This window comes from Oncorhynchus mykiss, chromosome 21 (genome assembly GCF_013265735.2).
Source record: "Oncorhynchus mykiss isolate Arlee chromosome 21, USDA_OmykA_1.1, whole genome shotgun sequence".
NCBI lineage: Eukaryota > Metazoa > Chordata > Actinopteri > Salmoniformes > Salmonidae > Oncorhynchus > Oncorhynchus mykiss.
In genome coordinates, this window is record NC_048585.1 from 23,053,673 (window position 1) to 23,070,437 (window position 16,765).

A 16,765-nucleotide genomic window follows, 5' to 3' on the forward strand; every position below is an offset into this window, starting at 1 on the left:
AAGGTAGAGGCTCTCCTAACATCAGATCTAGGATCAGATTATTCTACACTAATTCTAAATGTTATCATTGAGGTGATTAGAAAACATCTGACTTTGTATCAGTGGTTAGGGGTAACCTATAATCTCCTCAGCATAGATGGCACAATTTTGTGACATAATCTCAGGATATTGTCATGTCAAATTCATGAAGCCAGGCCTACACAACACAGTCAGAGAACATATTTGACATAAAAGTGAAGTGGCCCTTCACATTCCATTAAGCACATTCTGCTGTTGAGTATGACATATAGACAGACCATTGTTTGGCACTGCACTGCAAATGGCCTATTTACCTTTTCTACACCAGTAACACTAACAATTATTTTTTTCTATTACTGCTCCTGGAAAAACAATTGCATTCAAAACGTTTCAATGCCACAAGATGGCAGTGATGTATCAATCAATGTTCAAGTTGTGCGTGAGAATATGTTGTAAACATTGCATGCGAGAGTATTATGTGTGTGTATGTGTGTTGTAGAGATGCAGGTGTAGGGCTCCATGCTGGTTAATGAGGGCATTGGGGGCTGAAGGCACACACTATAGAGATGGTATCAGACTAGGTGTCTAACATTAAACCCCAGAACTCCTGAGACATACTGTAAGTCTTAGACATGCTAACTAAACCTATCCCTAGCTCCTAAAACGAACACTAATTCTAACCGTAACCCAAAACCCCCTAGAAATAGCATAAGATATTGTGGGGACTAACAAAATGTCCACAGTTGGTCTAATATTTGTTTGTTTACTATTCTTCTGGTCCCCACAAGTATAGTTAAACACACACAGACACTCACTTTTCACTCACTCACACACCTGGTACTGTTGAAAGCTCTTGTCCATATCAGAGAGGGATTTGTGAGAGGGACATTGATCATACGTGTGTGTGTGTGAGTGAAAGAGGTGCATGTATGTATGTGTAGATCTGTCATCCGCGATTCCTGTTGAACCACTAATGTTTTTCTCCCTCTATGTCCCGCGGCCCTAACTGAGTCTTCATGTCCACACACGTTCCCTCCCTTCCCCCTCTCGCTCCCTCTTTCTCTCTCCTCTCCATCGCGCCTTCTCTCACCCACACTCTACATACTCCACAAACCAAACATAAACACACACACACACCTCCTGTTTGAATTGAAATAGCTCTGTGAAAGTTCTATATAGTGGCGGTTTGTGGCAAGTGAAAACACAGGTGCTGATGGGTGAGGGGAAATGGTTTACAACCAGTAAATAAAAACATTCCCCATAATTATGGTTTATGTTTGTAGCATTTATGTGTGATTGGTACATGTCTTAATAGTTTATGGCTGTCTGCTTGCCTGTCTGCTTGCCTGTCTGCCTGCCTGCCCATCTATCTTCCTGTCTGTCCGCACCTTTCTCTCGCGTGTCACTCACTCAGTGTATATGTGGGTGTAATAGGTGGATGACATCAGGGGTTCATTTTCTTGGAAGTATCATAATCACAAGTTGTGTCTCAATCACCCTGCTATGTCAACAAGGCCCAGTTCTGGCTTCTTTTGATGTAGGCCACTTTTGATAAAGAAGTGTTCCTGCGTGTGTGTGTGAATGGTTTGATAGATAAGAACAGATATAGCCCTTGGTTCACTCCAGACCTGACTGCCCTCAACCAGCACAAAAACATCCTGTGGCGTACTGCACTAGCATCGAATAGTCCCTGCGATATGCAATTTTTCAGGGAAGTCAGGAGCCAATACACACAGTCTGTTAGGAAAGCAAAGGCTAGCTTTTTCAAACGGAAGTTTGCATCCTGTAGCTCTAACTCCAAAAAGTTCTGGGACACTGTAAAGTCCATGGAGAATAAGAGCACCTCCTCCCAGTTGCCCACTGCACTGAGGCTAGGAAACACTGTCACCACCAATAAATCCACGATAATCGAGAATTTCAATAAGCATTTCTCTATGGCTGGCCATGCTTTCCGCCTGGCTACCCCAACCCCGGCCAACAGCTCCACACCCCCCGCAGCTACTTGCCCAAGCGTCCCCAGCTTCTCCTTCACCCAAATCCAGATAGCAGATGTTCTGAAAGAGCTGCAAAACCTGGATCCGTATAAATCAGCTGAGCTAGACAATCTGGACCCTCTCTTTCTAAAATTATCCGCCGCCATTGTTGCAACCCCTATTACTAGTCTGTTCAACCTCTCTTTCGTATCATCCGAGATTCCTAAAGATTGGAAAGCTGCCACGGTCATCCCCCTCTTCAAAAGGGGTGACACTCTAGACCCAAACTGTTACAGACCTATATCCATCCTGCCCTGCCTTTCTAAAGTCTTCGAAAGCCAAGTTAACAAACAGATCACGGACCATTTCGCATCCCACCGTACCTTCTCCGCTGTGCAATCTGGTTTCCAAGCTGGTCACGGGTGCACCTCAGTCACGCTCAAGGTACTAAACAATATCATAACCGCCATCAATAAAAGACAGTACTGTGCAGCCGTCTTCATCGACCTGGCCAGGGCTTTCGACTCTGTCAATCACCGTATTCTTATCGGCAGACTCAACAGCCTTAGTTTCTCAAATGACTGCCTCGCCTGGTTCACCAACTACTTCTCAGATAGAGTTCAGTGTGTCAAATCGGAGGGCCTGTTATCCGGACTTCTGGCAGTTTCTATGGGGGTTCAATTCTCGGGCCGACTCTTTTCTCTGTATATTCTCTGTATATATCAATGATGTCGCTCTTGCTGAGGGTGATTCCTTGATCCACCTCTATGCAGACGACACCATTCTGTATACATCTGGCCCTTCTTTGGACACTGTGTTAACAAACCTCCAAACGAGCTTCAATGCCATACAACACTCCTTCCGTGGCCTCCAATTGCTCTTAAACGCTAGTAAAACTAAATGTATGCTCTTCAACCGATCGCTGCCCGCACCCGCCCGCCCGACTAGCATTACTACTCTGGACGGTTCTGACTTAGAATATGTGGACAACCACAAATACCTAGGTGTCTGGCTAGACTCCTTCCAGATTCACATTACGCATCTCCAATACAAAATTAAATCTAGAATCAGCTTCCTATTTCGCAACAAAGCCTCCTTCACTCACGCTGCCAAACATACCCTCGTAAAACTGACTATCCTACCGATCCTCGACTTCGGCGATGTCATTTACAAAATAGCCTCCAACACTCTACTCAAAAAACTGGATGCAGTCTATCACAGTGCCATCCTTTTTGTCACCAAAGTCCCAAATTCCACCCACCACTGCGACCTGTATGCTCTCGTCGGCTGGCCCTCGCTACATATTCGTCGCCAGACCCACTGGCTCCAAGTCATCTATAAGTCTTTGCTAGGTAAAGATCCGCCTTATCTCAGCTCACTGGTCACCATAACAACACCCACCCATAGCACGCGCTACAGCAGGTACAGTGCCTTGCGAAAGTATTCGGCCCCCTTGAACTTTGCGACCTTTTGCCACATTTCAGGCTTCAAACATAAAGATATAAAATGGGACACAATCATGAAGTGGAACGACATTTATTGGATATTTCAAACTTTTTTAACAAATCAAAAACTGAAAAATTGGGCGTGCAAAATTATTCAGCCCCCTTAAGTTAATACTTTGTAGCGCCACCTTTTGCTGCGATTACAGCTGTAAGTCGCTTGGGGTATGTCTCTATCAGTTTTGCACATCGAGAGACTGAAATTTTTTCACATTCCTCCTTGCAAAACAGCTCGAGCTCAGTGAGGTTGGATGGAGAGCATTTGTGAACAGCAGTTCTCAGTTCTTTCCACAGATTCTCGATTGGATTCAGGTCTGGACTTTGACTTGGCCATTCTAACACCTGGATATGTTTATTTTTGAACCATTCCATTGTAGATTTTGCTTTATGTTTTGTATCATTGTCTTGTTGGAAGACAAATCTCAGTCTCAGTCTCAGGTCTTTTGCAGACTCCATCAGGTTTTCTTCCAGAATGGTCCTGTATTTGGCTCCATCCATCTTCCCATCAATATTAACCATCTTCCCTGTCCCTGCTGAAGAAAAGCAGGCCCAAACCATGATGCTGCCACCACCATGTTTGACAGTGGGGATGGTGTGTTCAGCTGTGTTGCTTTTACGCCAAACATAACGTTTTGCATTGTTGCCAAAAAGTTCAATTTTGGTTTCATCTGACCAGAGCACCTTCTTCCACATGTTTGGTGTGTCTCCCAGGTGGCTTGTGGCAAACTTTAAACAACACTTTTTATGGATATCTTTAACAAATGGCTTTCTTGCCACTCTTCCATAAAGGCCAGATTTGTGCAATATACGACTATACGATTGTTGTCCTATGGACAGAGTCTCCCACCTCAGCTGTAGATCTCTGCAGTTCATCCAGAGTGATCATGGGCCTCTTGGCTGCATCTCTGATCAGTCTTCTCCTTGTATGAGCTGAAAGTTTAGAGGGAAGGCCAGGTCTTGGTAGATTTGCAGTGGTCTGATACTCCTTCCATTTCAATATTATCGCTTGCACAGTGCTCCTTGGGATGTTTAAAGCTTGGGAAATCTTTTTGTATCCAAATCCGGCTTTAAACTTCTTCACAACAGTATCTCGGACCTGCCTGGTGTGTTCCTTGTTCTTCATGATGCTCTCTGCGCTTTTCACGGACCTCTGAGAATATCACAGTGCAGGTGCATTTATACGGAGACTTGATTACACACAGGTGGATTGTATTTATCATCATTAGTCATTTAGGTCAACATTGGATCATTCAGAGATCCTCACTGAACTTCTGGAGATCGTTTGCTGCACTGAAAGTAAAGGGGCTGAATAATTTTGCACGCCCAATTTTTCAGTTTTTGATTTGTTAAAAAAGTTTGAAATATCCAATAAATGTCGTTCCACTTCATGATTGTGTCCCACTTGTTGTTGATTCTTCACAAAAAAATACAGTTTTATATCTTTATGTTTGAAGCCTGAAATGTGGCAAAAGGTCGCAAAGTTCAAGGGGGCCGAATACTTTCGCAAGGCACTGTATCTGAGCAGCTTACCGATCGCTGCAGCTGTACATAGCCCTTCTGTAAATAGCCCACCCAACTACCTACCTCATCCCCATATTATTTTTATTTACTTTTTTGCACACCAGTATTTTCTACTTGCACATCATCATCTGCACATCTATCACTCCAGTGTTAATTTGCTAAATTGTAACTACTTCGCTACTATTGGCCTATTTATTGACTTACCTCCTTACTCCATTTGCACACACTGTATATAGATTTTTCTATTGTACTTTTGTTTATTCCATGTGTAACTCTGTGTTGTTTTTTGTTGCACTGCTTTGCTTTATCTTGGCCAGGTCGCAGTTGTAAATGAGAACTTGTTCTCAACTGGCCTACCTGGTTAAATAAAGGTGAAATAGAAATAAAAGATACATAGTACAGAACCGCTTTGGTATTTTTAGAATCCGTGATTGAGTCTCTGAGTTTATAGTTCCCGTCAGGTTTCTCTTCTCTTCATTTCCTCTCTAACTGAATCAGGAGCGGATAGGATAAGACCACGTGATGCTCATTCACTCTCAGTAGTGCATCTCTCTATATACACTGCTCAAAAAAATAAAGGGAACACTAAAATAACACATCCTAGATCTGAATGAATGAACTATTCTTATTAAATACTGTTTTCTTTACATAGTTGAATGTGCTGACAACAAAATCACACAAAAAATGATCAATGGTAATCAAATTTATCAACCCATGGAGGTCTGGATTTGGAGTCACACTCAAAATTAAAGTGGAAAACCACACTAGAGGCTGATCCAACTTTGATGTAATGTCCTTAAAGCAAGTCAAAATGAGGCTCAGTAGTGTGTGTGGCCTCCACGTGCCTGTATGACCTCCCTACAACGCCTGGGCATCCTCCTGATGAGGTGGCGGATGGTCTCCTGAGGGATCTCCTCCAAGACCTGGACTAAAGCATCCGCCAACTCCTGGACAGTCTGTGGTGCAACTTGGTGGATGGAGCGAGACATGATGTCCCAGATGTGCTCAATTGGATTCAGGTCTGGGGAACGGGCGGGCCAGTCCATAGCATCAATGCCTTCCTCTTGCAGGAACTGCTGACACACTCCAGCCACATGAGGTCTAGCTTTGTCTTGCATTAGGAGGAACCCAGGGCCAACCGCACCAGCATATGGTCTCACAAGGGGTCTGAGGATCTCATCTCGGTACCTAATGGCAGTCAGGCTACCTCTGGCGAGCACATGGAGGGCTGTGCAGCCCCCCAAAGAAATGCCACCCCACACCATGACTGACCCACCGCCAAACCGGTCATGCTGAAGGATGTTGCAGGCAGCAGAACGTTCTCCACCGCGTCTCCAGACTCTGTCACATCTGTCACATGTGCTCAGTGTGAACCTGCTTTCATCTGTGAAGAGAACAGGGCGCCAGTGGCGAATTTGCCAATCTTGGTGTTCTCTGGCAAATGCCAAACATCCTGCACGGTGTTGGGCTGTAAGCACAACCCCCACCTGTGGACGTCGGGCCCTCATACCACCCTCATGGAGTCTGTTTTTGACTGTTTGAGCAGACACATGCACATTTATGGCCTGCTGGAGGTCATTTTGCAGGGCTCTGGCAGTGCTCCTCCTGCTCCTCCTTGCACAAAGGCGGAGGTAGCGGTCCTGCTGCTGGGTTGTTGCCCTCCTACGGCCTCCTCCACGTCTACTGATGTACTGGCTTGTCTCCTGGTAGCGCCTCCATACTCTGGACACTACGCTGACAGACACAGCAAACCTTCTTGCCACAGCTCGCATTGATGTGCCATCCTGGATGAGCTGCACTACCTGAGCCACTTGTGTGGGTTGTAGACTCCGTCTCATGTTACCACTAGAGTGAAAGCACCGCCAGCATTCAAAAGTGACCAAAATATCAGCCAGGAAACATAGGAACTGAGAAGTGGTCTGTGGTCACCACCTGCAGAACCACTCCTTTATTGGGGGTGTCTTGCTAATTGCCTATAATTTCAACCTCTCTTTCGTATCATCCGAGATTCCTAAAGATTGGAAAGCTGCCACGGTCATCCCCCTCTTCAAAAGGGGTGACACTCTAGACCCAAACTGTTACAGACCTATATCCATCCTGCCCTGCCTTTCTAAAGTCTTCGAAAGCCAAGTTAACAAACAGATCACAGACCATTTCGCATCCCACCGTACCTTCTCCGCTGTGCAATCTGGTTTCCAAGCTGGTCACGGGTGCACCTCAGTCACGCTCAAGGTACTAAACAATATCATAACCGCCATCAATAAAAGACAGTACTGTGCAGCCGTCTTCATCGACCTGGCCAGGGCTTTCGACTCTGTCAATCACCGTATTCTTATCGGCAGACTCAACAGCCTTAGTTTCTCAAATGACTGCCTCGCCTGGTTCACCAACTACTTCTCAGATAGAGTTCAGTGTGTCAAATCGGAGGGCCTGTTATCCGGACTTCTGGCAGTTTCTATGGGGGTTCAATTCTCGGGCCGACTCTTTTCTCTGTATATTCTCTGTATATATCAATGATGTCGCTCTTGCTGAGGGTGATTCCTTGATCCACCTCTATGCAGACGACACCATTCTGTATACATCTGGCCCTTCTTTGGACACTGTGTTAACAAACCTCCAAACGAGCTTCAATGCCATACAACACTCCTTCCGTGGCCTCCAATTGCTCTTAAACGCTAGTAAAACTAAATGTATGCTCTTCAACCGATCGCTGCCCGCACCCGCCCGCCCGACTAGCATTACTACTCTGGACGGTTCTGACTTAGAATATGTGGACAACCACAAATACCTAGGTGTCTGGCTAGACTCCTTCCAGATTCACATTACGCATCTCCAATACAAAATTAAATCTAGAATCAGCTTCCTATTTCGCAACAAAGCCTCCTTCACTCACGCTGCCAAACATACCCTCGTAAAACTGACTATCCTACCGATCCTCGACTTCGGCGATGTCAACACTTTTTATGGATATCTTTAACAAATGGCTTTCTTGCCACTCTTCCATAAAGGCCAGATTTGTGCAATATACGACTATACGATTGTTGTCCTATGGACAGAGTCTCCCACCTCAGCTGTAGATCTCTGCAGTTCATCCTGAGTGATCATGGGCCTCTTGGCTGCATCTCTGATCAGTCTTCTCCTTGTATGAGCTGAAAGTTTAGAGGGAAGGCCAGGTCTTGGTAGATTTGCAGTGGTCTGATACTCCTTCCATTTCAATATTATCGCTTGCACAGTGCTCCTTGGGATGTTTAAAGCTTGGGAAATCTTTTTGTATCCAAATCCGGCTTTAAACTTCTTCACAACAGTATCTCGGACCTGCCTGGTGTGTTCCTTGTTCTTCATGATGCTCTCTGCGCTTTTGACGGACCTCTGAGAATATCACAGTGCAGGTGCATTTATACGGAGACTTGATTACACACAGGTGGATTGTATTTATCATCATTAGTCATTTAGGTCAACATTGGATCATTCAGAGATCCTCACTGAACTTCTGGAGATCGTTTGCTGCACTGAAAGTAAAGGGGCTGAATAATTTTGCACGCCCAATTTTTCAGTTTTTGATTTGTTAAAAAAGTTTGAAATATCCAATAAATGTCGTTCCACTTCATGATTGTGTCCCACTTGTTGTTGATTCTTCACAAAAAAATACAGTTTTATATCTTTATGTTTGAAGCCTGAAATGTGGCAAAAGGTCGCAAAGTTCAAGGGGGCCGAATACTTTCGCAAGGCACTGTATCTGAGCAGCTTACCGATCGCTGCAGCTGTACATAGCCCTTCTGTAAATAGCCCACCCAACTACCTACCTCATCCCCATATTATTTTTATTTACTTTTTTGCACACCAGTATTTTCTACTTGCACATCATCATCTGCACATCTATCACTCCAGTGTTAATTTGCTAAATTGTAACTACTTCGCTACTATTGGCCTATTTATTGACTTACCTCCTTACTCCATTTGCACACACTGTATATAGATTTTTCTATTGTACTTTTGTTTATTCCATGTGTAACTCTGTGTTGTTTTTTGTTGCACTGCTTTGCTTTATCTTGGCCAGGTCGCAGTTGTAAATGAGAACTTGTTCTCAACTGGCCTACCTGGTTAAATAAAGGTGAAATAGAAATAAAAGATACATAGTACAGAACCGCTTTGGTATTTTTAGAATCCGTGATTGAGTCTCTGAGTTTATAGTTCCCGTCAGGTTTCCCTTCTCTTCATTTCCTCTCTAACTGAATCAGGAGCGGATAGGATAAGACCACGTGATGCTCATTCACTCTCAGTAGTGCATCTCTCTATATACACTGCTCAAAAAAATAAAGGGAACACTAAAATAACGCATCCTAGATCTGAATGAATGAACTATTCTTATTAAATACTGTTTTCTTTACATAGTTGAATGTGCTGACAACAAAATCACACAAAAAATGATCAATGGTAATCAAATTTATCAACCCATGGAGGTCTGGATTTGGAGTCACACTCAAAATTAAAGTGGAAAACCACACTAGAGGCTGATCCAACTTTGATGTAATGTCCTTAAAGCAAGTCAAAATGAGGCTCAGTAGTGTGTGTGGCCTCCACGTGCCTGTATGACCTCCCTACAACGCCTGGGCATCCTCCTGATGAGGTGGCGGATGGTCTCCTGAGGGATCTCCTCCAAGACCTGGACTAAAGCATCCGCCAACTCCTGGACAGTCTGTGGTGCAACTTGGTGGATGGAGCGAGACATGATGTCCCAGATGTGCTCAATTGGATTCAGGTCTGGGGAACGGGCGGGCCAGTCCATAGCATCAATGCCTTCCTCTTGCAGGAACTGCTGACACACTCCAGCCACATGAGGTCTAGCTTTGTCTTGCATTAGGAGGAACCCAGGGCCAACCGCACCAGCATATGGTCTCACAAGGGGTCTGAGGATCTCATCTCGGTACCTAATGGCAGTCAGGCTACCTCTGGCGAGCACATGGAGGGCTGTGCAGCCCCCCAAAGAAATGCCACCCCACACCATGACTGACCCACCGCCAAACCGGTCATGCTGAAGGATGTTGCAGGCAGCAGAACGTTCTCCACCGCGTCTCCAGACTCTGTCACATCTGTCACATGTGCTCAGTGTGAACCTGCTTTCATCTGTGAAGAGAACAGGGCGCCAGTGGCGAATTTGCCAATCTTGGTGTTCTCTGGCAAATGCCAAACATCCTGCACGGTGTTGGGCTGTAAGCACAACCCCCACCTGTGGACGTCGGGCCCTCATACCACCCTCATGGAGTCTGTTTTTGACTGTTTGAGCAGACACATGCACATTTATGGCCTGCTGGAGGTCATTTTGCAGGGCTCTGGCAGTGCTCCTCCTGCTCCTCCTTGCACAAAGGCGGAGGTAGCGGTCCTGCTGCTGGGTTGTTGCCCTCCTACGGCCTCCTCCACGTCTACTGATGTACTGGCTTGTCTCCTGGTAGCGCCTCCATACTCTGGACACTACGCTGACAGACACAGCAAACCTTCTTGCCACAGCTCGCATTGATGTGCCATCCTGGATGAGCTGCACTACCTGAGCCACTTGTGTGGGTTGTAGACTCCGTCTCATGTTACCACTAGAGTGAAAGCACCGCCAGCATTCAAAAGTGACCAAAATATCAGCCAGGAAACATAGGAACTGAGAAGTGGTCTGTGGTCACCACCTGCAGAACCACTCCTTTATTGGGGGTGTCTTGCTAATTGCCTATAATTTCAACCTCTCTTTCGTATCATCCGAGATTCCTAAAGATTGGAAAGCTGCCACGGTCATCCCCCTCTTCAAAAGGGGTGACACTCTAGACCCAAACTGTTACAGACCTATATCCATCCTGCCCTGCCTTTCTAAAGTCTTCGAAAGCCAAGTTAACAAACAGATCACAGACCATTTCGCATCCCACCGTACCTTCTCCGCTGTGCAATCTGGTTTCCAAGCTGGTCACGGGTGCACCTCAGTCACGCTCAAGGTACTAAACAATATCATAACCGCCATCAATAAAAGACAGTACTGTGCAGCCGTCTTCATCGACCTGGCCAGGGCTTTCGACTCTGTCAATCACCGTATTCTTATCGGCAGACTCAACAGCCTTAGTTTCTCAAATGACTGCCTCGCCTGGTTCACCAACTACTTCTCAGATAGAGTTCAGTGTGTCAAATCGGAGGGCCTGTTATCCGGACTTCTGGCAGTTTCTATGGGGGTTCAATTCTCGGGCCGACTCTTTTCTCTGTATATTCTCTGTATATATCAATGATGTCGCTCTTGCTGAGGGTGATTCCTTGATCCACCTCTATGCAGACGACACCATTCTGTATACATCTGGCCCTTCTTTGGACACTGTGTTAACAAACCTCCAAACGAGCTTCAATGCCATACAACACTCCTTCCGTGGCCTCCAATTGCTCTTAAACGCTAGTAAAACTAAATGTATGCTCTTCAACCGATCGCTGCCCGCACCCGCCCGCCCGACTAGCATTACTACTCTGGACGGTTCTGACTTAGAATATGTGGACAACCACAAATACCTAGGTGTCTGGCTAGACTCCTTCCAGATTCACATTACGCATCTCCAATACAAAATTAAATCTAGAATCAGCTTCCTATTTCGCAACAAAGCCTCCTTCACTCACGCTGCCAAACATACCCTCGTAAAACTGACTATCCTACCGATCCTCGACTTCGGCGATGTCAACACTTTTTATGGATATCTTTAACAAATGGCTTTCTTGCCACTCTTCCATAAAGGCCAGATTTGTGCAATATACGACTATACGATTGTTGTCCTATGGACAGAGTCTCCCACCTCAGCTGTAGATCTCTGCAGTTCATCCTGAGTGATCATGGGCCTCTTGGCTGCATCTCTGATCAGTCTTCTCCTTGTATGAGCTGAAAGTTTAGAGGGAAGGCCAGGTCTTGGTAGATTTGCAGTGGTCTGATACTCCTTCCATTTCAATATTATCGCTTGCACAGTGCTCCTTGGGATGTTTAAAGCTTGGGAAATCTTTTTGTATCCAAATCCGGCTTTAAACTTCTTCACAACAGTATCTCGGACCTGCCTGGTGTGTTCCTTGTTCTTCATGATGCTCTCTGCGCTTTTGACGGACCTCTGAGAATATCACAGTGCAGGTGCATTTATACGGAGACTTGATTACACACAGGTGGATTGTATTTATCATCATTAGTCATTTAGGTCAACATTGGATCATTCAGAGATCCTCACTGAACTTCTGGAGATCGTTTGCTGCACTGAAAGTAAAGGGGCTGAATAATTTTGCACGCCCAATTTTTCAGTTTTTGATTTGTTAAAAAAGTTTGAAATATCCAATAAATGTCGTTCCACTTCATGATTGTGTCCCACTTGTTGTTGATTCTTCACAAAAAAATACAGTTTTATATCTTTATGTTTGAAGCCTGAAATGTGGCAAAAGGTCGCAAAGTTCAAGGGGGCCGAATACTTTCGCAAGGCACTGTATCTGAGCAACTTACCGATCGCTGCAGCTGTACATAGCCCTTCTGTAAATAGCCCACCCAACTACCTACCTCATCCCCATATTATTTTTATTTACTTTTTTGCACACCAGTATTTTCTACTTGCACATCATCATCTGCACATCTATCACTCCAGTGTTAATTTGCTAAATTGTAACTACTTCGCTACTATTGGCCTATTTATTGACTTACCTCCTTACTCCATTTGCACACACTGTATATAGATTTTTCTATTGTACTTTTGTTTATTCCATGTGTAACTCTGTGTTGTTTTTTGTTGCACTGCTTTGCTTTATCTTGGCCAGGTCGCAGTTGTAAATGAGAACTTGTTCTCAACTGGCCTACCTGGTTAAATAAAGGTGAAATAGAAATAAAAGATACATAGTACAGAACCGCTTTGGTATTTTTAGAATCCGTGATTGAGTCTCTGAGTTTATAGTTCCCGTCAGGTTTCTCTTCTCTTCATTTCCTCTCTAACTGAATCAGGAGCGGATAGGATAAGACCACGTGATGCTCATTCACTCTCAGTAGTGCATCTCTCTATATACACTGCTCAAAAAAATAAAGGGAACACTAAAATAACGCATCCTAGATCTGAATGAATGAACTATTCTTATTAAATACTGTTTTCTTTACATAGTTGAATGTGCTGACAACAAAATCACACAAAAAATGATCAATGGTAATCAAATTTATCAACCCATGGAGGTCTGGATTTGGAGTCACACTCAAAATTAAAGTGGAAAACCACACTAGAGGCTGATCCAACTTTGATGTAATGTCCTTAAAGCAAGTCAAAATGAGGCTCAGTAGTGTGTGTGGCCTCCACGTGCCTGTATGACCTCCCTACAACGCCTGGGCATCCTCCTGATGAGGTGGCGGATGGTCTCCTGAGGGATCTCCTCCAAGACCTGGACTAAAGCATCCGCCAACTCCTGGACAGTCTGTGGTGCAACTTGGTGGATGGAGCGAGACATGATGTCCCAGATGTGCTCAATTGGATTCAGGTCTGGGGAACGGGCGGGCCAGTCCATAGCATCAATGCCTTCCTCTTGCAGGAACTGCTGACACACTCCAGCCACATGAGGTCTAGCTTTGTCTTGCATTAGGAGGAACCCAGGGCCAACCGCACCAGCATATGGTCTCACAAGGGGTCTGAGGATCTCATCTCGGTACCTAATGGCAGTCAGGCTACCTCTGGCGAGCACATGGAGGGCTGTGCAGCCCCCCAAAGAAATGCCACCCCACACCATGACTGACCCACCGCCAAACCGGTCATGCTGAAGGATGTTGCAGGCAGCAGAACGTTCTCCACCGCGTCTCCAGACTCTGTCACATCTGTCACATGTGCTCAGTGTGAACCTGCTTTCATCTGTGAAGAGAACAGGGCGCCAGTGGCGAATTTGCCAATCTTGGTGTTCTCTGGCAAATGCCAAACATCCTGCACGGTGTTGGGCTGTAAGCACAACCCCCACCTGTGGACGTCGGGCCCTCATACCACCCTCATGGAGTCTGTTTTTGACTGTTTGAGCAGACACATGCACATTTATGGCCTGCTGGAGGTCATTTTGCAGGGCTCTGGCAGTGCTCCTCCTGCTCCTCCTTGCACAAAGGCGGAGGTAGCGGTCCTGCTGCTGGGTTGTTGCCCTCCTACGGCCTCCTCCACGTCTACTGATGTACTGGCTTGTCTCCTGGTAGCGCCTCCATACTCTGGACACTACGCTGACAGACACAGCAAACCTTCTTGCCACAGCTCGCATTGATGTGCCATCCTGGATGAGCTGCACTACCTGAGCCACTTGTGTGGGTTGTAGACTCCGTCTCATGTTACCACTAGAGTGAAAGCACCGCCAGCATTCAAAAGTGACCAAAATATCAGCCAGGAAACATAGGAACTGAGAAGTGGTCTGTGGTCACCACCTGCAGAACCACTCCTTTATTGGGGGTGTCTTGCTAATTGCCTATAATTTCAACCTCTCTTTCGTATCATCCGAGATTCCTAAAGATTGGAAAGCTGCCACGGTCATCCCCCTCTTCAAAAGGGGTGACACTCTAGACCCAAACTGTTACAGACCTATATCCATCCTGCCCTGCCTTTCTAAAGTCTTCGAAAGCCAAGTTAACAAACAGATCACAGACCATTTCGCATCCCACCGTACCTTCTCCGCTGTGCAATCTGGTTTCCAAGCTGGTCACGGGTGCACCTCAGTCACGCTCAAGGTACTAAACAATATCATAACCGCCATCAATAAAAGACAGTACTGTGCAGCCGTCTTCATCGACCTGGCCAGGGCTTTCGACTCTGTCAATCACCGTATTCTTATCGGCAGACTCAACAGCCTTAGTTTCTCAAATGACTGCCTCGCCTGGTTCACCAACTACTTCTCAGATAGAGTTCAGTGTGTCAAATCGGAGGGCCTGTTATCCGGACTTCTGGCAGTTTCTATGGGGGTTCAATTCTCGGGCCGACTCTTTTCTCTGTATATTCTCTGTATATATCAATGATGTCGCTCTTGCTGAGGGTGATTCCTTGATCCACCTCTATGCAGACGACACCATTCTGTATACATCTGGCCCTTCTTTGGACACTGTGTTAACAAACCTCCAAACGAGCTTCAATGCCATACAACACTCCTTCCGTGGCCTCCAATTGCTCTTAAACGCTAGTAAAACTAAATGTATGCTCTTCAACCGATCGCTGCCCGCACCCGCCCGCCCGACTAGCATTACTACTCTGGACGGTTCTGACTTAGAATATGTGGACAACCACAAATACCTAGGTGTCTGGCTAGACTCCTTCCAGATTCACATTACGCATCTCCAATACAAAATTAAATCTAGAATCAGCTTCCTATTTCGCAACAAAGCCTCCTTCACTCACGCTGCCAAACATACCCTCGTAAAACTGACTATCCTACCGATCCTCGACTTCGGCGATGTCAACACTTTTTATGGATATCTTTAACAAATGGCTTTCTTGCCACTCTTCCATAAAGGCCAGATTTGTGCAATATACGACTATACGATTGTTGTCCTATGGACAGAGTCTCCCACCTCAGCTGTAGATCTCTGCAGTTCATCCAGAGTGATCATGGGCCTCTTGGCTGCATCTCTGATCAGTCTTCTCCTTGTATGAGCTGAAAGTTTAGAGGGAAGGCCAGGTCTTGGTAGATTTGCAGTGGTCTGATACTCCTTCCATTTCAATATTATCGCTTGCACAGTGCTCCTTGGGATGTTTAAAGCTTGGGAAATCTTTTTGTATCCAAATCCGGCTTTAAACTTCTTCACAACAGTATCTCGGACCTGCCTGGTGTGTTCCTTGTTCTTCATGATGCTCTCTGCGCTTTTCACGGACCTCTGAGAATATCACAGTGCAGGTGCATTTATACGGAGACTTGATTACACACAGGTGGATTGTATTTATCATCATTAGTCATTTAGGTCAACATTGGATCATTCAGAGATCCTCACTGAACTTCTGGAGATCGTTTGCTGCACTGAAAGTAAAGGGGCTGAATAATTTTGCACGCCCAATTTTTCAGTTTTTGATTTGTTAAAAAAGTTTGAAATATCCAATAAATGTCGTTCCACTTCATGATTGTGTCCCACTTGTTGTTGATTCTTCACAAAAAAATACAGTTTTATATCTTTATGTTTGAAGCCTGAAATGTGGCAAAAGGTCGCAAAGTTCAAGGGGGCCGAATACTTTCGCAAGGCACTGTATCTGAGCAGCTTACCGATCGCTGCAGCTGTACATAGCCCTTCTGTAAATAGCCCACCCAACTACCTACCTCATCCCCATATTATTTTTATTTACTTTTTTGCACACCAGTATTTTCTACTTGCACATCATCATCTGCACATCTATCACTCCAGTGTTAATTTGCTAAATTGTAACTACTTCGCTACTATTGGCCTATTTATTGACTTACCTCCTTACTCCATTTGCACACACTGTATATAGATTTTTCTATTGTACTTTTGTTTATTCCATGTGTAACTCTGTGTTGTTTTTTGTTGCACTGCTTTGCTTTATCTTGGCCAGGTCGCAGTTGTAAATGAGAACTTGTTCTCAACTGGCCTACCTGGTTAAATAAAGGTGAAATAGAAATAAAAGATACATAGTACAGAACCGCTTTGGTATTTTTAGAATCCGTGATTGAGTCTCTGAGTTTATAGTTCCCGTCAGGTTTCTCTTCTCTTCATTTCCTCTCTAACTGAATCAGGAGCGGATAGGATAAGACCACGTGATGCTCATT